General features: G+C 44.9%; 1 protein-coding gene across 1 annotated transcript in view; it reads left to right on the top strand.

Moving 5' to 3' along the window:
• The window catches only part of SCD5 (stearoyl-CoA desaturase 5), a 156,789-nt gene that overhangs the window by 63,026 nt on the left and 72,618 nt on the right, over nucleotides 1-21,145 (top strand). The window lies entirely within an intron of this gene.

The following is a 21,145-nucleotide window of genomic DNA, read 5'->3' as shown; positions in this document are numbered from 1 at the left end:
AAAGAATCTTCCTCCCCTAAAAAAAATGGCCTTTGAGCAAAGATGGAGGTGATAAAGGAAAGTGAGGAGAGGAGGGGAGGGACCCTAATGACAACATTCATGGTTGGTATTGTAGGGCTTGTAAGAGGTAAAAGCCTGAGGCACCTGGGTCTGGCCCAGGCAGATGATGACTTGCCTTTTCCAACGTAAAAGATGAGATTATGTAAATGAGAAAAAAGTGGGAACTACAGTCATTTTCCTACCTCTGGGGAGGAAGGGGAGTGAGGAATAAGTCAGCCTGTTTGGGGTCCTGACAGTTTTGTGGCTGCCAGTTTCAGCGGTCTGGATTCTCTCTAGCCCACTCTCTGGCTTAGCAGGTGGAGTGTGATGGGGCTCCTTGCCCAGGGCTCCAAACCCTAGAATCCACACTCGTCAGAACTGCGCTACATCCCAGCACCTGGAGAGGCTCTGTGAGGGATGCAGATAAGCTCTGAAAATAAGGTTCCACTTCCAGGCTGCAAGCGCAGAGCTGGGATGTGACTCTAAGTCCCCAGCTCTGAGCCCCTAGATGTCTATACTGTAGTCGCTGCGGTGGTGATGGTGGCTGTTTCCAGGGCTCTCACAGCCCCAAGCCCTGTCCTGGAGTGGCTCATAGCAAAGGCTGTGAGGAAGCTACTCTACGTTGTGGGGAGGGAGAAGGAGGGAGCTGGTGGCCCGCTCTGCCCTCACCCACCCTGCAAGCTCCTCAGAGCTGTCCTAGCCAGGCTGGGCACGTGCCAGGCCTCGGTCCAGCAGCGGCATTCTGCACCTTGGATTCCTGACAAAGGCAAAATAATTGCTGCTTACAGCTACATCCAGCTGACTACCAAGACTAAGCACGGGGAAGAACTCTGCTGGTACCCTCCACACCCCGCATCCGCAGCTTTCTGCTGTCAAGAATGGCAGACTTCGTAGTGAGAGGCCCGCGCACTGCGATGAAGAGTGGCCCCCACTTGCCACAACTAGAGAAAGCCCTCGCACAGAAATGAAGACCCAACACAGCCTAAAATAAATAAATAAAAAAAAAAGAATGGTGGACTTGGCTGGTCCTCTGCATATCAGTCATCAAGTTGAGAATGAAAATGAAATGAAAGGAGTTGAAAAGCACTAAAACATCTAAATGTCCATCAACAGATGAATGGATAAAGGAGATGTGTTGTGTATATATATATATATATATATATATATATATATATATACATACATACACACAATGGAATATTACTCAGCCATAAAAAGGAATAAAATAATGCCATTTGCAGCAACATGGATGAACCTAGAGATTATCATACTAAGTGAAATAAGCCAGACAGAGAAGGACAAATATCATATGATATCACTTATATGTGGAATCTAAAAGGAAAAAAAAATGACACAAATGAACTTATTTCCAAAACAGAAAGAGACTCACAGACACAGAAAACCAACTTACGGTTACCAAAGGGGAAAGGGGGGGTCAGGGGAGGGATATATTAGGAGGCTGGGATTAATATACACACATATATACACTACTATGTATGAAATAGGTAACCAACAAGGACCTACTGTATAGCACAGGGAACTATATTCAATATTATATAATAACCTATAAGGGAAACCTATCTATCTATCTATCTATCTATATCTGAATCACTGTGCTATACACCTGAAACTTACATGATATTGTAAATCAACTATACTTCAATAAGTTTTTTTAAAAAAAGAAAAGCACTAATACACCCTGGTGGGGTGGAGCAGGCCGGTTTGGTCTTTGATGGGTCTTGTGGTGGGAGTTGGGGTTTGGGGGAGTGAGGAGATGGGAGGGGGGCTTCTGTATAGACAGAAACGTTGACTTGCTTGGAGGCTGTCAGCTCTTGACTGGAACCTTCCCTGGAAGAAGCAATTTTTCAAGAGCATATGCTCTTTGTGTTCAAGAAGATGATGGTATATTTAAAATACTTTCTCCTAAACATATCCCTTCCACCCCTCCCCGCCACTTCCATGAATTCCAAGAATGTTTACTATTCCACTGACAAACTCTTCTTTATTCAGACTTGTGGGATTCAGAGCTGTGTGCTGGTGCTCTTGGTGGTGAGGTGAAAGCCAGAGCTGATGGCTGCTCTCAGAGAGCTTACAGATGAGCCTATCAGGCGAGGCATAAATACAAGAAAATGTAACTGACCTTCTGCAGGACCCTCAGTAATCCCAACCTGGTGTTCAACAGCCATCTGCCCGATCTCCACCTCTGGCCCAGCCTCCGTGCTCCCCCGACGGCCCCCTTGGCTCTGTCACCACCTGCGGTACAGCTTCTCTTCTCTACTGGCAAATGCTGCTTTCCACTTCCAGCCCAATCGCATCCCTCTGCCATCTGAACAGGAACCAACTTGCCTCCACAGACTTGGCAATCTACCCCAAGCCTTTGGGATGGAAACCTCTTGGTAACTTGGATTCTTTAATTTCAGGGTTACCCTTTTTAGCTTTTGAAGACTCAAAGATGGTTCCCTCACTTATGAGGTAGATGGGTGAGGTATAGATGAAAAAACCGTGGCCTTGGCCACACGGAATTTCTGGCGCTTCTCGGAGCACTTCCATGCCTTTCTCCCCGCCTCTGCCTGGGAAATCCCCATTCCTTCTCAAAAACCCAGGTCAGAAACCACATCCTCTTTGCAGCTGTCCGGACAGATGCAGCCACAACTTCTGTAGCTCTTCATCTCCCTCTTGGTTTGCTAGCTTCCTCCTGGGCCCTGAGGTGTCACCATCAGAGATGAAATCTCCCTCAGTATTTCCTCCTGGGGCTGCAGCTTCCAGCGCTGGTGCACTAGTTAGGTCCCCTTTGAGATCCTCATATTCGTGTTGTGCTGGGAATAACAGGCTTGATTTTGATTTAAAAGATGATTTCTTGGGTTACGATGTAACCTTTGCAAGTGACCTTCCTGGACAGTGAGGACGGAATGGTCTTGAATCTGGAAGTCGGAGCATCTGCTCTCCTACTGGTTGAAGAAGTGTCTTAAACATGAAACCTGCTGTAAATGGGAATAATAAACAGTGGTTCTCAACCTGGCCTACACTTTGGAATCACCTGCAGAGCTTTAAAAAGCAGTGCCGGGCCCCACCCCCAGAGATCTGATTTAATTTGTCTGGGTGCATCTGTGGCTCCAGAGACTTTTGAAAGCACCCTGGGTGACACTGGTGTGCTGCCCAGCTTGGGAACAGCTGTGCGGACAGCCACCTGATGAGTCTCTTCAGGAAGGAGGAGACCCTTAATTGGTAACTCGGGGGCCATGCAATGCCAGGGAAGAATTGTGAGAACTAAAATATGTTAAAGGAAAAAAAAAAAGGACAGGTAGACAAAAACAGGACCTACACAGGTAAATTCAGAATGATGATTCTTAAATGGCTTAACCTACCGGACTAGAACAAGGTGGGAAAAAGATGCAGAGGAGAGAAGAGAGTTGCTCACGGAAAAGCTCAAGGCCAAAGAGGAGAAGCTGAGAGCAGCTGAACTTTCCCAGACCCGGGGAAATGCCACTTGGTGAGGGATTTACCTATGAAGTCAGAACAGTTTTGACTGGCTGTTGGGAGGGGCAGGCAGGAAAGACCATTAGTTCTCAAAAACACAAAAAGGGAACCAAAGTCTGGAGCAGCCCCTGTCCCTGGGAGATGAAAGAACATTCACAGAGGCTGGGGGTGCGTGTGAGCCATGACTGCTGATTTGGGGAGGCTGGGGGTGAGGCCTGGACGCTCAAAGAGGGTGAGGATGAGTGCCTGTCTGAGCACTCAGCTGCTGGGCCAGGGTGCACGCTGCAAGGGCACTGCTCTCACTGTGCTCTGGGAGACTGGCATCCCTTCCAGAGACAATGCAGGTGGTACCCTTTGCAGGTGGGCAGCACTGTGGCATGCCCACTGCATGTCGTTGTTGCACCAAAATCCCCACGTCCTATAGTCAAGTTTGGGGTTTCCCTTGAATCCAAGGATGAAGAGACATGAGTTGAGAATCTGATTGGTCTTGCTGGTGGGGAAGGCTCTCTGCCCTTGGCTGGGAACCCAGGAGCCTCAGACATGAGATAGGGTGGCCCCTTCTATAACACACCCCTCATTTATCTTGTGATGACTGTAACGATAAATAGGTCCCACTCCATTAGAGATGGGTCAGCCTCCACCCCGTAGGACAAGCCTGGGCAGCAATGATGGGTGCCCTTGAGAACTTTGGAAGTGTGGAGGAAAAAGAAAAGCTGTCTTGTTTTTCTTGACCCATCAAGATTGATTCGTGGCAGCTCCTAGGGAAAGGGACCAGATGAGCAGGGTTATAGATGTGACAGGAATGTGCCACGAAGCATAGGCTTCATCCAGCCTAGTATATTTCAAACTGCACATTGTAACCTAGTAGTGGGCGTGAAACACTTTAGTTTGCATTGTGACCATTATTTTAAAAATAATCAAATAAACAGACAATATCAGTGCACTGCATATAGTAAGGATTAAGGATTGTTTAATGAAAATTTTATTCAGTTATACTTGAGTGTGTGTTCAACATTGCAGTGTGTAATATATTTCACTGCAAGTCTCCATTAAATAAATAAATAAACAGCTGCCTCCGTAACAAGCAGAATAAAAATAACCAGTTTTTTCCATCTCAGCGTGTGGGTAATTCAACTCTGCTTGGTTGGGTAAGTTCTATTAGCCTTGCTGTGAAAACTCAGGGTTATTTTTTTAGTAACAGACGTGCTGGTAGCAGAAAGTAGTTGCCTGTGCCTCTAAGAGCCTTTGGGAAGGATGCTGTCCCCACTCCACTACAGGCCCTTGAGGGCCTCAGAAGCTCGTCAACCCTCCAGGTGGCTTTTCCTCGCTTCTTTTCTGTGACTCATCTTGTCACTTGCATGCTACTCCCCTTAGGTTTGGGCCAAAATCAAATGCTTCTTTTTAGGGCTTTATCTTCACAAGGCATCATGTCTTAGAATTTTCATGGATGAGCTAAAGCTGTCACAATAACAAATGGGAAAAAACACAAATACCAGTGCCACCCAAAGCTGTCATTTTTGTTTGCTTGACGAGACTAAAAGGTGCCACTGAGGTACTGTGCGTAGTTGATGGTGAAATGAAAAGAAAACTCAGGTTTGGGTTTTACCCTCGGAAAGTTAGTGTTGGCTGATGGGGAGTGACAGTTCTCTTGGGGTTTGAATTGAATTCACATTCAAGGTTTTATTCGAAACACGAAAAAGCCTTTGTCCTTCAGTTCCTTCAACACTGAGAATAGACTAACATCATCTACATTGCATGTGAAGTGGAAAGATTTATTTCTTTCTAAAGCTCAGGGAAGTTATTTTTCTAAAGCAATAAAACATTCCAGGGTCTTGACATAGATCACAGGAGAACTTTGGCCTCCTTCTTGTGGAACTATTCTGACTTGGTTTTTCTTTTTTTGTTAAAATAGGCCTTCAAGAAACCCCTCTTGAATTCTTCCTGATTATTATCCTAAATAGGAAGTGCACCATCTGATACGTAAACAAAATGTGTCCCCAGTTTTCTCTGCATGGGAGAGGTTACCTTTATTGTGCTCATTGGAAGAAAATGTCATGTATAGTTTCTCTCAGAGGCCGTACAGCCCAGTACCGCCTGGAGCAGCGGTGCCCAACATTTTTGGTACCAGGGACCGGTTTCATGGAAGACGGTTTTGCCATTGACTGGGGGTGGAGGAGAATGGTTTCGCGATGATTCAAGTGCATTACATGTATTGTGCACTTTATTTCTGTTATTATTACATTGTAACGTATATTGAAATAATTATACAACTCTCTGTAAGGCTGACAGGGGCGGAGCTCAGGAGGCAATGTGAGCAATGGGGAGCGGCTGTAAATACACATGAAGCTTTGCTCACTCGCCCGTGGCTCACCTCCTGCTGTGCGGCCCGGTTCCTAACAGGCCACGGACCAGTACTGATCCGTGGCCCAGGGGTTGGGGACCGCTGAGCCGGAGGACAGGCTCTGGGGCCAGAATGTCTGGGTTCTTGCCTTCCTGCTGCCACTGGCTGCTGCCACCACTCACAGTCACAATAATACCAGCAGTTCTGAGGATATTTATCACCTATCTACTGTGGGTCAGGCACTGGACTTTCCTCATCTCTAATCCTAAAAACAGGCCTTCCAGATTTGTTTTATTCTCCCCACTTACAGATGTGGAAACTGAGACTCAGAAAGGACCAGAGAAGACAGAAACATAGCCACATGTATATCTTTTTACATTATTTCTTTTTTAATCTGACTTTGTCTTTCCAGCTTATTTTAGGGCCTACTTAATTGTGGGCAGGAAGAAGTATGCATATATTTAATCCCTTGAGTATCATAAAGCCAGCACAAAGCAAAGTTTAACCCATATTTTTACGTGCTGGTCCTCTGTGTTCCACTGGTTGGTGTTTTTAATGTGTGAAGCAAAAGAAGAAAGGTGAAATTTAGTATCTGTGTATTGACTCTCAGTGACATTTGTTTCCTGCAGACTTTTAATCTGAACATTTTCAAACACAGATAATTCTAAAGAATAATACAATAAACACCAGCACATCTACTACCAGATTCAACAATTATTAACATTTTACCACATTTGCTTTATCTACAATTTTTTCTCCGTCGTTTAAAAGTAAGTTGCAGGGCTTCCCTGGTGGCGCAGTGGTTGAGAGTCCGCCTGCCGATGCAGGGGACACGGGTTCATGCCCCGGTCCAGGAAGATCCCACATGCCGCGGAGCGGCTGGGCCCGTGAGCCATGGCCACTGAGCCTGCGCGTCCGGAGCCTGTGCTCCGCAACGGGAGAGGCCACAACAGTGGCCCGCGTACCACAAAAAAAAAAAAAAAAAAGTAAGTTGCAGATGTTATGGCCCTTTATTCCTAAATAATTCCACATGTATCCTCTTAAAATAAAGACATTATCATAACTTAGTAACAATCTGTCTAGTTAAAATTCAAATTTCTCCAGTTGTTCTCAAAATATCTTTTATAATTGATTTTTTTGAACGCATATTCTGTCAAGCTTATTGCATTGCATTTGATTGTTATTTGTTCTCTGTCTTTAGAACAAACTCTCACCTTTGACATTGACATTTTGAAGAGACCAGGCCAGTTTTCTGTAGAAGGTCCCACATTTTGAATTGTCTGATTGTTTCCTTTTCTCCCTTATTTTCTGTATACTGGGAGCTGGTATAAAAGCATATTGAGATTAAAGTTGAGCATTTTTGGCAATAATTTCTCAAGGATGATGTGATGTGCTTCATATTTATCACATCAAAGGGCACCCAATGTCAAGTTCTTCCACTATTCCTGATGCTAAATTTCATCTCTTGGTTAAGTGCCAGATTCCTCCTTTGTAAAATTTTATTTTCCCCTTTACAATTAGTAAGCAGTCTGGGGGATGATGCTTTGACATCTTGGGGATATCCTGCTTCCCAACAATCCTTTGACCTAATGAGTTTAGTATCTGTATTAGTTTGCTAGGGCTGCCGTAACAAAGTACCACAGACTGGGTGGCTTAAGCAACAGAAATTTATTGTCTCACAGTTCTGGAGGCTAGAAGGCTGGAATCAAGATGTTGGCAGGGTTGGTTCCTCCTGAGGGTTCTGAGGGAAGGATCTGTTCCAGGCTTCTCTCCTTGGCTTGCAGGTGGTTGTCTCCCGGTGTACCTTTACATCACCTTCCCTCTTTGTGTGCCTGTGTGTCCAAATTTCCTCGTCTTCTAAGGACCCAGTCATATTGGTTCAGGGCCCACTCTTTACAGAGTCCATCTGTAAAGACCCTATCTCCATAAAAGGTCACATTCTGGGGGCACTTGGGGGTTAGGACTTCAATACATGAATTTTGGGGGGACACAGTTCAACCCATAACAGCACCCACTGATGGTCTTGCCAGAATCCATTATTCATTTATTGGGGTCTTAGGTTGGGTTCTTTGGGAAACAGATTCTGAGAGGCAGATTCGTGTACTAGTTTATCAGCAACTGTGCTTGGTAACATCTGGAAGAAAAGGGGAGAAGCTATGCTGCAATGCTGGGGCCTCAGCCTATGCTTCAGGCAGCTCAGGAACTAGATGGTCCTTCAGAGATGTTGCAAATGGTGGCAAAGGGCCAGGCCTTTGTACCCCTTTATCAGCTAAGCATTGGTTGCAGGCTGCCCCCAGGGCGGGGGTGTGTTATAACTGTGGGCTGGGCAGCTTTGTTCCTTGGGAGAAGGAAGACTCAGCTGTGAGCTGTTAGGTACCAACAGTTCCAGTAGTTGGAGAAATGAGTGCCTGGGTCCTAGAGGGAGGGTTAGGGGTGTTGTGCCCACCACGTAGCACATGGGGTAACCGGGGGTTGCAGAAGGCTGGTTTCCTCCCCAAATCTACATTTGTTAGCTGGAACTCTTTTGAAAAGAAGAGCTTTCCCTCATCAACTGGGAATGAATTTTTTTTTTTTTTCAGTAAGCGGGCCTCTCACTGTTGTGGCCTCTCCTGTTGCGGAGCACAGGCTCCGGACGCGCAGGCTCAGCGGCCATGGCTCACGGGCCCAGCCGCTCCGCGGCATGTGGGATCTTCCCGGACCGGGGCACGAACCCGTGTCCCCTGCATCGGCAGGCGGACTCTCAACCACTGCGCCACCAGGGAAGGCCCCTGGGAATGAATTTTAGTTCTTTCTAAAAAGACAGGGTAAATGCTTAAACCTTTCCCTTTTAATCACCAGTTTTCCAAGTCAGGAGTTGATGTAACTCAGCTATACTTAGCGAGTTATGATTTTTGCCATTGTGGGCCCCTTCTGCCATCAAAAAAATTAGAAATTATATCTTACACCTGTGTGGGTGCAAAGACAAATATAACCTAGGCTGGATTCATTATTATACATTTACTATTATATTTGTTTTCCTTCCAAAGAAAATGTATTGTGGGCTTATCAGTGCTGTGTCTTCAGTGCTTAATGGACAAGGCCCTGGTTCTGCCCCAGCTCAGGGGCTGGGCAGGTGATAAACAAAGAGGGTTGATCCTAGTGTGTACCTGGGTACGGGGTGAGTGGGGCGAGGTCTCAAGGGAAGAGCATTTAGCTCCGGTAAAACGTTACCACTCAGGAAAATGAGGTGGCCTGGTGTTGCCAGGTCTTTCCATCTTTCAGGAGAAGCTAGAAATAGAGATTTTAAATCTTGGAATCCTCTATTTTTAACTGTTGGATAAGTTTTTCAAAATATCTGTGGGCTGATGGTGGCCTGAGGGCTGCCAGTTTGTCTGTGAGGCTCCTAGGGGAGGGATGTTGACCGTTTCCATACTGGGTACCTTACAGACAGCCGGGCACACCGAAGGTGCTGCTACATGCTTATCGAGGAAGGAAGGAAGGAAGGAATGGTGATATTTTGCTAAGGCAACTCATAAAATTAGGTTGGATTTTTTGCTTCAAAACCTGTGAGGATCAGAAAATCAGGCCCTGGATTTTGCTGCAAAGAAAAAAATCTGCCTTGGGCTATTCACAGCAATTTACAGAGACTTGGCAGGAATAAAAACGTGTGAAGGAAGCCCTTGAAACCGGAGTTCGTGAACTAGGTCAGGCTGCCCCGATGATGTGGTCCCCAATCAGAGAATCGAAGAGGATTTCTTGGTATCTTGATAGAATGCTGTCTTATTAAAATTGTAACTCTTTTCTTCTATTTAAGGCAGAAACATTAGTGTGGTCAACGTTGGAAGGACTATGTTTTGTCAATTTTCCCTTTGGGGGCACCAAGGCACCTCACTGCCAAACGTGTTCTGTCTCTGTCCTTGGCCTGCTTTGCTCCATGGGGGATGTTTGTTCCAAGCCCAGTGTGTTCACACGGAGCCCCGGGGAGGCCCCTTCTCTGGTCAGAAGAGGGGGGAGGAGGGAGAGGACATCCTTGAGGAGGAAGAAGACAGAGAGAAAGCTATGCCTCCCGGGACGTTTCCCCTCCACTTCATTTTAATTCCCAGCCCTTTAAAGGGCTCAGACATCAAAGCAATATTGGTGCTTTGGGCTTCTCCTGTCAAACTTTCCTCCAACACACGCCTCCAGGGCTCAGTGCTCAGCCCTCTGAGGGCCTGGGTGACACATCTTCATGCTTCACTGCTGCTAACAGGCCTGCTGACTCCTGCCTAAACCTCTGGGCCGGGCTTCAACCATTGGCTGTCCTAATTCTATTAGGGAAATTGCTTGTTAGAAGAGAGAGAGAATGGTAAGTCATAAGCACCCAGATAATTCAGATGATAAGGGCAGAAATCCTTCTTTTTTCCACTTCTCCCAAAATGACCAGTTTGGGTACTGTTTCTAAATTTTAGTCTTCCTTCAGCGAGACTGTCATTTTTGATATTACAGTTTCCCATTTATGGTCAGAGACGTTAATGAGCATACACAATATGAAGCATATCTATAACAATATGAAGAATATGAATTCCTCTCTCTCTCATCTCTCTCTCTCTCTCTCTCTCACACACACACACACACACACACACACACACAGACACACATTTACTGCCCAAGAGAAAAATCACAACTGAATAATTAATGGAAAAGGAAATTCAGTGTGCCCATAGTGCAGTGCATTATTCTCTTTGTATTCAATTATCTCTAATTCTGATTTTGATAGTTGTGTCTTGATCTTGATTGTGAGAGAGGGAGACAGAGAGGATGATGGGAGTTATCCTGTATCATGAACCGTGCTCGCTCTTCCCAAATTCACCTCCAAGAACTTGGGAGGACTGAAGATCAGGCTAAGGAAAAGAGTTGCTCTTGAGACCTGGGGCCTCCTTTCCTCTGAAGACCCTGCTTCCTGGTCTCCCAGCCTCAGTCTGAAAATCTTTGCCTAGTGATAAGAATAATGGTGTTTTCAGTAATGTTTATTAAGATATTACTCTTTGCTAAAACCTTATATATATATTTTCATTCGTCTCATGATAACCTTTTGAGATAGTCTTTTGTTCGTTTGTGTGTTTCATAGATAAGAAAACTAAGACTAAGAAAGAGTAAGATGGTATTGCCCCCCACCAGCTAGGAAAAGATAGACAGGCGACTGACCTGTGAATTCACTGATTTACCTGTGCACCTCCTCACTCCTCTGTGTAAGAAGCCAGTGTTCTCTGTGAGCTGTTCCAGCGAGCTCTGATTCCCACACCTAATAAATGATCACCCCCCCACACCCCCCAGAAGCTTTGTGTCATTTGAGGGAGAGAAAGAGGTTTTGAACAAGGAAGTAAGAAGGCATCGAGGGAGCTGGAAGCCACACTGGAAAGATTCCAGTCTGAACTAGTTTATGCTCTGGAATAGTTATCTCTCAGGGGCTTGCTTTGGTGTAGTACTGAAGAAATATTGATAGATCATAAAATAATAAAATAACTTTGATTTTTGTTTGTTTGTTGTATTTTTAGTAAAATGTTAAATGATCGACAGCTCCAAATATAGCTCTTCTCATACGTGTGGCCACTTTCATTAGATGCCAAATATTTTTAGAAGTGGACTAGACGCAGAACAGTGTTAGTCTTTGACATTTTCTTAAGAACAAAAAGAATAAACTCTTCCACTCCCTTCCCCTAACCATTCAGTTGTCAACACCGTTATGTAATGATTACAGACTCTTAAGGTTCTGTTTAACAAATTCTTATTCCTATCAAGGGACCCTTTTTTCTTTAATCAGACCTCTTCTCTCACCAAGGTGTGAAGGTGCCGCAATGCACAGATGGTCTTCAGCCATAGTTCTTTTATTTATTTTTATTTTTTAATGCCTTTATTGGAGTATAATTGCTTTACAATGGTGTGTTAGTTTCTGCTGTATAACAAAGTGAATCAGCTGTACATATACATATATCCCCATATCTCCTCCCTCTTGTGTCTCCCTCCCACCCTCCCTATCCCACCCCTCTAGGTGGTCACAAAGCACCGAGCTGATCTCCCTGTGCTATGCGGCTGCTTCCCACTAGCTATCTATTTTACGTTTGGTAGCGTATATATGTCCATGCCACTCCCGGCTTACCCTATCCCCTCCCTGTGTCCTCAGTCTACATCTGCATCTTTATTCCTGTCCTGCCCCTAGGTTCTTCAGAACCATTTTTTTTTCTTTAGATTCCATATATATGTGTTAGCATACGGTATTTGTTTTTCTCTTACTGACTTACTTCACTCTGTATGACAGTCTCTAGGTCCATCCACCTCACTACAAATAACTCAATTTCGTTTCTTTTTATGGCTGAGTAATATTCCATTGTATATATGTGCCACATCTTCTTTATGCATTCATCTGTCAGTGGACACTTAGGTTGCTTCCATGTCCTGGCTCTTGTAAATAGAGCTGCAATGAACATTAGCCATAGTTCTTTTAGCAGCTCAGTTCTTGTGTTTTTATATTATAGAATTGTTTTGTGATGTTTTGAAGGCAGCCCTTTTCTCATCTTCTAAATTTAAAAATCTACATGAAATAAACTTTTTCACTCTGTGCCTGAGGAAAGAAAGAAAGCAGGAAGAGAATGTAGGAAGAGCAAGCATAGGCTGTGGGTAGGGAGATGAGACTTCCATCCTGGGCTTCTGTCACTAAAAAGCCTTTTGCTTGCATCACAAGCCAAGAGGAGAAGCTAGGTTTCCTTGGTCCTAAATGAGTCTCTGCAGGAATTGGCCAGTGTCTTGCAACTCAAAGTGTGGTCCCTGGAATAGCAGCAGTGGCATTACCTGGGAGCTTGAAGGACATGTAGAATCTCTGGCCCTACCCAGACCTACTGGATTAGTATCTGCAATTTAATAAAATCCCTAGGTGATTTATAGGCACATTAGTTTAAGAAGCACTGTCCTTGTCCATCACTCCCATACTTGGCTGTATAACTGAATCACCTGGGGTTACAAACCCCTGCCTCATCAGTATAAGGTTCTAGAAGATGTGTATAGATTTTAAAGCTCCTCAAGTAATTCTGATGCAGCTAGCCCAGCCCCAGAAGGAGCCCATTGGTACAGCCTATAGTGGCCAGCCTCCTAGGGCACAGAGCAGCATGAGAAGGGAGAGTATGTGTCTGCAGGGGCTCATGGAGACTATCTAGCGCAAGTGATCATTTCAGCCCACTAGAATCCATCTAACACAACCCTTTCTGTTATTCTAAATTTGATCATGTAACATTCTTTAGTGGTACCCTCTTATCCTCAAGATCAAATATCTCTTTTTAGTATCACATATGTGCCTTTCTGGTCAGGCCTCTGCCTGGTTTTTGCATTTCATTTCACCCCACACCCCCTCCCAGGAGTCAGACCCAAACACTTGGCAGTGCTCCTCCCAGGAACCTTCACACCTCCATGCCTTTGCTCACACGTCACCTCTACCTGGAATGCCAGTCCCTCCTTCAGGGACTCCTGTAGCACCTCTATCTCTCCTTCATTGTGTTCATCACCCACATAATGATTTGCTTAATATCCATCTAGAGACTGCCCACAAGGAAAGGGACCACATCTGTCTTGTTTGGACCTGGATAGGAGCAGTTTTGATTGGGGTGGGGATGAAAGAAGGGCAAAATCCTAATTGAATGGGCTTAAGAGAAAATGGGAAGTGAAGACCTGTTATCCACAATTAAGAGACAATCCATTCAATGAATTATGTGTAAAGGGAAGCAGAGAAATGGAATAGGATCTAGATAGGGAAAGGGCGTCAAGAGAGGTTTTGTAATTTTGTTTTTTGAAATGAGAAAAATAACAGCTTGGCTATAGGCCACAGGAATAATATGGAGGGAGGATATTGATGATGCAGAGAGAAGGGAAATGGCAGAGCAATTGGGTAGGATGGAGGGGATACGATGCACAAGGAAGGGCCAGCCTTAAAGGGCACGTGGACTGGCCATCTGTAGGAATGCAGGAATGGCAGGGTGCACAGGCTCGGATGCTGGAGGGTGGCTAGAGGTGGTAGGGCCTGAGGAGGTTCTGCTATTCTCAAACAGAAGCAAAGTTATCAGACGGCGAGGGGGAAGGAGATTTTGGGAGGTGAGGTGATTGGAGCAGGTATTGAAATAGACATCTAGGAGAGAGGGAGAACATATGGACCAGGGGAAAGTACTATGATTTCTGGGTAATACTAAAGCCCAGTTAAGGTTAAAGGTTCATGAATTTTAAAGTGAAACCAATCAGCATGGTTGCATATTTTTCTCCAGCTAAGTTAGTTTCACAGGTACCACTGAGAATACGTGGAAGGACATACATGATCCCTGCCCTCCTGGACATTATGTTTTAGATGGGAAGATGGCATTAGATGAACAATTCCTTATATCACTACAAAGTGATGATTGCCATGTTGGAAAACACAGAGGGCTAGAGAGCATCTAACAGGGATTCCTGGTCTAGCCTGAGTGCCTGAAGTGAGACCTGTGGATACAGAATGAGGTCCGAATTCTTCCTTGGTTTTTTGTTTGAATTATAGGTACTACGGTGCAACAGCAGAGTGGTAACATGCTATGCTATAATTTTATGGTTGTTAGTGATCTGCTGTGGCTTTCATTCTAATTGTCATATATGCTGTAAATCAACCCGGAAAAGTAGGATTTGCCCAGGACTTCAGAACAGTCTAAGTGGACCTGACTGAAGGCAGGAAGGATGCTTGAGGAAAACAGGCAGTACCTGTAAAATGCATGAAATATATCTTCGCCCTCCTGTTCCATTCCCTTTCCGTTGAATCTTCCTAGAAGATGCGGGCACTTCCAGAACGGAGCACCTATCCTCCTGCAGCCCATGTGCAGCACAGCATAAGGGGGCAGAGTGGAAGGGGGTGGGGATTGCAAAGAGGGGCTGTTGGTTATTGCTACGTATGATAGAATTACTAAGACAACATTGTAAGTCAACTCTACCTCAATTAAAAATAAAAAGATAGAATTTAGCAGGTTTTAATAGTAAAAAGAAACCCTTTGCTTCTAAGCCCACAGTTTTCAAGAGCCTGAAAATGTTCTGATTTTGAATGAAGTGTTGAAATAGCACCTAGGAGGAAATGGCCTCGGAATCTCGAACTTTGTAAACCCAAACCTTTAACGGGAGGACATAAGGTCTAATTGCAATCCTTTGTAACACCATCTCATGAGAGGGCCTTGCCCTGTGGCTGCAGTCCCTTGTCAGTCCTTCTTTCTCACATCTGGTGGGTCAGCTAAACACTCAGACCCTGGACCAACAACATCAGCAAACCTGCAAACTTGTTAGAAACAAATCTCGTGGGTCTCTCCCCAGACCTACTGAATCTCTGGGAGTAGGGCCCAGCATCTGCATTTTAACAAGGTCCCCTGGCACTTTAAAGTTCAGGAATCAATGACTTAAAATATTATTGCTCTTTCTTCCGACTTCTTTGTTTTCAGCTTGTTTATGATATGATATGCTATGCTTTGCTGAGCTATGATATATGAGATGTGAGTTACTCCTACAGCTCCCCCATGAAACCAGAGAGATGTGAGGAAGCAAGGCCAGTGAAGTCACACCAGATTTCAAGAAGAACGTTCCCAAGAAACCAGAGCAGGATTCTCTACCTCGGCACTGTTGACTTTTTGGTAGTGGTACCTTTTTGTTGTAGGCAGCATCTGGGCATTGCAGGGTGCTCAGCAGCATCCCTGGCCTCCACCCACTAGAGGGGTGCCAGTAGCACCCTTCATGTTTTGCATTGTGACAACTAATAATTGTCTTGGAGACTTTGCTAAATGTCCCAGGAAGGGGAGCAAGCAAAATTGCCCACCCGTTTGAGAACCTCCGGCTTAGAGTAATGAAAAGCGTGGGAGTCTTCACAGGGGGTTAGCTGGGAAAGGGATAGTTTACCCTTGGGCGTAACCAGGCATAACCAGGGCAAGAACATATGCTAATGCTGCTTGTCAGGCCTGGCTAACATTTTATGTGCATTACTTCTTTCTATCCTTACAACAAGCCCATAGGGCAGGTACTATTTTCCCCACTTTATGGATGAAAAAAACAAGGTTTAGAGATTAAGTCACACTGATAAGTGATACACCAGGGATTCAATCCCAGGTTCATCTTAACCATTATGACATATGGCCCATCATTTACTTATATGTATCTCTGTATCTCTATGTGTATCTGTCTATCCATCTATGGCTCTGTCTGTCTTTCTCCGTTTATCTGCCAAATCTCAGAAGGACTGGAGAAGAGAAACAGTCATTTGTTGGCCAGAGCCCAAGTGTGACTTTGAAAACACTGAAGCTGGCGGGAAAGGCAGATATCTAAGTGCGTTGTCTTCTCCCACACAGGCTCCACCCTACCCCCCATGTGGCCCTGTCCCCAGGAGCCTTGGCCCTCTGCGTCCTTCCTCCGCCTCGCCTCTTCCCTTTCCTCGGTGGAAGACAGGTCCGCGCATGTTTTGTGCTTCGTGTCCTCCTGTCGGAGCCCCCCTGCACACCTGCCCGCCAGCCCGGGGCTTGGATATCAAAGACTCCTCTGTGGAGGGCCTGGCGAGCAGCTCACACCATCAAAGGGAGCCGCCAGGAGAAGAGTGCAAACGGCCCGAGTTCACACAAAAGGGCAAGCGGGTCTCTCCTGATCTGGAGTTGCTTAGCATTTACGAAGCCCCGTGGGAGTCAGCTCGGGGTGGGGGGCGGGGGGGGGTGTTGGAGGGAGCACAATACACTCTGGATCTGGGTTTCTCCATCTGTAAATTCAGGGGATGGGACCAGATGGTCTCTAAGGGAGGATGTACCTTATAGGGCAGCGGTTTCTCAGGCCCGGTAGTGCATCAGAATCACCTGTGGAGAGAGGTGCCCGCTCTACCGGCCCCATGGGCCTCGCGGCTGGCTGTTAAAGATGCCAGATGACTGCAATGCGCTGCCAGGGCTGAGGACCACTGCACCAGAGGAGAGGGCTTGGGGCTGCACTGAGCTGGCCTTTGGGCCCCAGCTCTGTCGTTGTGAGATCCAGAGGCATTTACTTAATGGCTCTGGGCTTCAGTTTTGCCCATCTGTAAAATGGGGATTAGGATATCTACCTCATAGGAATAAAACAATAAAATTAGATATATTGGTAAAGTGACGGTCTGTGGCAGGCATGCAGTGAGAGTAGGCTCCCTTCTCCAGCCTCCTTTCTGACACTGTTATGCAGTGTGGTGCATTTTTCTTTTTTTAATTGGACTTTTACTGTGCACTGGTTTAAGAAAGCATGGGAACCAACTTCTTTTTGCACTCTGTTCCCAAATACCGATCTTTTCATTTTATCACTCCCGTAATAGGGATTGCAATGATCTTATGTGTGCAAAGTATTTGAAGGTGAATGAAAGGAGGTTATTTTAAGAAGTATTATACACACTACTATATATAAAATAGAGAAACAGCAAAGACCTACTGTATAGCACAGCGAACTATATTCAGTAGCTTGTAATAATCTATAATGAAAAAGAGTCTGAAAAAGAATATGTATATATATTCATATATATATATGAATCACTTTGCTGTACACCAGAAAGTAACACAACATTGTAAATTAACTATATGTCAATTAAAATATTAATAAGTAAATAAAATGGTGATAATAACTGTCCCCATCTACCTCATAGGGTGGTTGTGAAGATTAAATATGTTAATATATGTAAGCATGCCTGATGCAGAGCATATGCTTAATAAGTGTTACCTTATTATCTCAAAGGCCTCTAATTTGTGGAGGGGAAAAAAAGGAAGAAAAATATGAGAAAGGGAAGAGAGGGAAGAGAGAATTTGGAAACAACTCACCTATTTAAAGTGTGCAATTCATTGGTTTTTAGTATATTTGCAGGATTGTGCAACTATCACCAAAATCAATTCCCAAACTTCTTTTTTTTTTTCCTGCAGTACGCGGGCCTCTCACTGTTGTGGCCTCTCCCGTTGCGGAGCACAGGCTCCGGACGCGCAGGCTCAGCAGCCATGGCTCACGGGCCCAGCCGCACCGCGGCATATGCAATCTTCGCGGACCGGGGCACGAACCCGTGTCCCCTGCATCGGCAGGCGGACTCTCAACCACTGCGCCACCAGGGAAGCCCAATTCCCAACCGTTTTTAACACTCTTTACCCCCAAACCCTGTACCTGTTAGCAGTCATTCCCCACTTCTCCTCCTCATCCCCAGCCCCATGCAATGTGAATCTACTTTCTGTTCCTGTAGGTGGCAAACTCTTCTTAAACTGGGATTTAAACTGTGCCTTCCTTCCCTCGAGGGACGTTTCCTACTTAAGTCTTGCATTAGTTACTTACAGCTGCAGAACAAATTACCCCAATATTTAGCAGTTTAAAACAACATGCATTCACTTTCTCATAGTTTTTGTGGAGCAGGGGTCCAGGTACAACTAGGCTGGGTCTTCTGCTTCAGGATCTCTCATAAGGCAGCAAAGTGTTGGCCAGGGCTGTGGTCTTAACTGAAGGCTCAGCTGGGGAAGGAACTACTCCCAAGCTCACTTACACCATTGCTGGCAGGACTCGGTTCCTTGAGGACTGTTGAACTGAGAGCCTCATTTCCTCACTGGCTGGTGGCTGTAGGAAACCGTGAGTTCCTTGCCATCTGGGCCTTCCTGACATGGCAGCTTACTTCACCAGGCCCAAGGGAAGAGAGCATCTGCTAGCAAAACAGAAATCATATCTTTTGTAACCTAATCATGGAACGGATATTCCCTCAATGTTACTATGTTCTTTTGGTTAGAAGCAAGTTACTCAAGGGTAGGAGACTACACAAGGCTGTGAATGTCAGGAGGTGGGGAGTGTTGGGACCATCTTGGAGGCTGTGAACAAAAGCCCTATCCTGCAACCTTCCCATGAGTTCTGTAGGCTACTCAATATCTTTTTCTTTTTTTAAATATTTGTTTATTTATTTATTTGGCTGCACTGGGTTTTAGTTGCAGCACGTGGGATCTTCACTGTGGCAAGCAAACTCTTAGTTGCAGCATGTGGGATCTAGTTCCCTGACCAGGGATCAGACCTGGGCCCCCTGCATCGGAAGTACGCAGTCTTAGCCACTGGACCACAAGGGAAGTCCCTACTCAGTATCTTTTTAATACATTTCTTTTTGGCTTCAGATAACTAGAATTGGTGACACTTATTTGCATACAGACCAACATGTTTGTCGCTTACTGGTCTGTAATTTTGTGATTCTGGTTTCTATTGCTTTAGCACCTTTCTCTATGAGGTGAAAGTCACTTGGTAAAGTTATTGGCACTGCTTATTACTCCTTTTTTTTTTTCCCGAAATCATCACTTCTGTGTCTGAGCACTTTAATACCTTAGAGCCAGCTAGCCAGAATTCATCAGAACTTGTTTGGATATTAATTTCCACAAACATCATAGATGACAGGTTAAGAACGTCTTGTATTAGCCCTGTCAAAATAGAAAAAACTGAGTCCTTTTTATGGAACAGGCCATAACGCCTCACATCCAGCCCAGGGTTTTTGCAGTTTATCCTCATTTGGACTATGAACAGAAGGTTGCTTTCTTTCCTAGAGATTCTGCAGAATTTTAGTATCAGAAATCCAGTGCATACTGGCTTAAGCAAGAAAAGGGAATTTGTTGGCTCACATCACTAGGAGAAATACTGGGGAGGCCCACAGGATCAAAAGAAGAGCTATAGAACTCCAGGGCCTGCAACCAGTGACTCAATGCAGGCAGTTATCCTTCTAGCTCTTGTGGAGCTAGCTCTGTCCATCATCTTCATGACTTGCTTTCTGGGCCTCATTCTTTACTATTACAATCATGCATTGGTTTGTGACCTTTAGTCTTTAAGCCAGAAGAGAGAAAAGTTGGGTCAGGTGTTTATTCCCAGGACAAGGAAGATGGGATATAATGCTAGGCCAGCCCTGGGTCACACAGCCACATTCATGTTGCCAAAAGAAAGACCATGAAAAACCAATAGCCACTACTGCCCAGTACAGGCTCTGACTCGAGCCCATTGTCAGTGGCCCAGACATGCACAGACCAACCATGTAAATGACCCCTGAAATATTGGAGATCCTAAAAAGGACAAGACAATGCCATAGTCCGTGGTAAGGCCCTGTCTGGGAATCATGGATTGGAGAGATTCTATTTGGCCAATATATTTCATGGAGTCTGGGAATTCATCTTATTATAGCCAAGGTCCAGTGTCTTAGTCCACTGGCAAAAAAAAGGGTCACATTGAATTTTTCCATTATAGATTTCACTTGTTCCCTAACTGCTTGACAGTTGGAAAAAAGTTATTAGCAGAGCCATGAAGGCCAGGGATGACATGGAAAATAGCTGTCCATTTCATGGACTCATGACCAAGCTTAAATTACAATAACCAAAAAGGTCAGAGCTTTTTATTTACTGCTACTTTCTGTGATTTATGGGCAGATTGTTGTTTTTTGTTTTTAACCTTTCAAAGAAGGAATGATTTGTCAATTTCATGAAAACCACATGTACTCATACTCATTAATCTTAGTGCCGAGGGTGAGTCTAGTTCTTAGACCATATACATATGGATTGAGATCAAGGTTAGTCAGACTTGACTTTTGGAAGATGTAACAGTGTGCTCCCTGTAAATATGTGTATCGACACTGATGTTATCCTAGTAATTCTCCCAAAGAAGTCCTACGGAGGGTTCCCTAAGAACTTGGCCTGGGTACCATTCACAACTGCTCAGGGATGTACTCACAGCTGGTCACTTGGTCTTTGGCACTTCTTTATGGAGGGCCTTGTATGTGCTAAGTGCCAGAAGAAATTGTGTAGGATTGTGTGTAAGCCTGATCCTGCCTACGTATAGCCTGGTTTAGGGCTCTCCCCTCAAGTAAGGAAGCAGCTCACATTTAAATTTAAATTGAGATCCAATATTAAAGGTGTAGGGTGTAGAGAAGTGAAGATAAAACTAACCATTTACCTGGTTGATGTCTCCCTGAGACAAAGGAGAGTATAGAGGGCAGGTACTCTGCTCTTGGTTCAGACAGACTTGGGTTTGGCTCTTAGCAAAGACACTCCCTAACCTTGTGACACTGGGGAATTAGTTAACTTCTTTAAACCTTTGTTTTCTCAACTGTAAAATGGTCCTAATAATAATACAAACCCTATAAGGGTCGTTTGATGTGTTTTAATAAGATAATCCAAGTAAGACATTTAGCGTTGTGTGGGAACATTGCTTTAAAACCACTAGAGTAGTTGTAATAATCTTAGGAGTTGTGATTTTTTTGGTCCCTTGGGGTCTCCTTCCTACCGCGCACTCAACCTTTCCCAAGTGTCG

This window comes from Globicephala melas, chromosome 5 (assembly GCF_963455315.2).
Source record: "Globicephala melas chromosome 5, mGloMel1.2, whole genome shotgun sequence".
NCBI classification, from domain to species: Eukaryota; Metazoa; Chordata; class Mammalia; order Artiodactyla; family Delphinidae; genus Globicephala; species Globicephala melas.
This window is presented reverse-complemented; position numbering and strand designations above follow the sequence as displayed.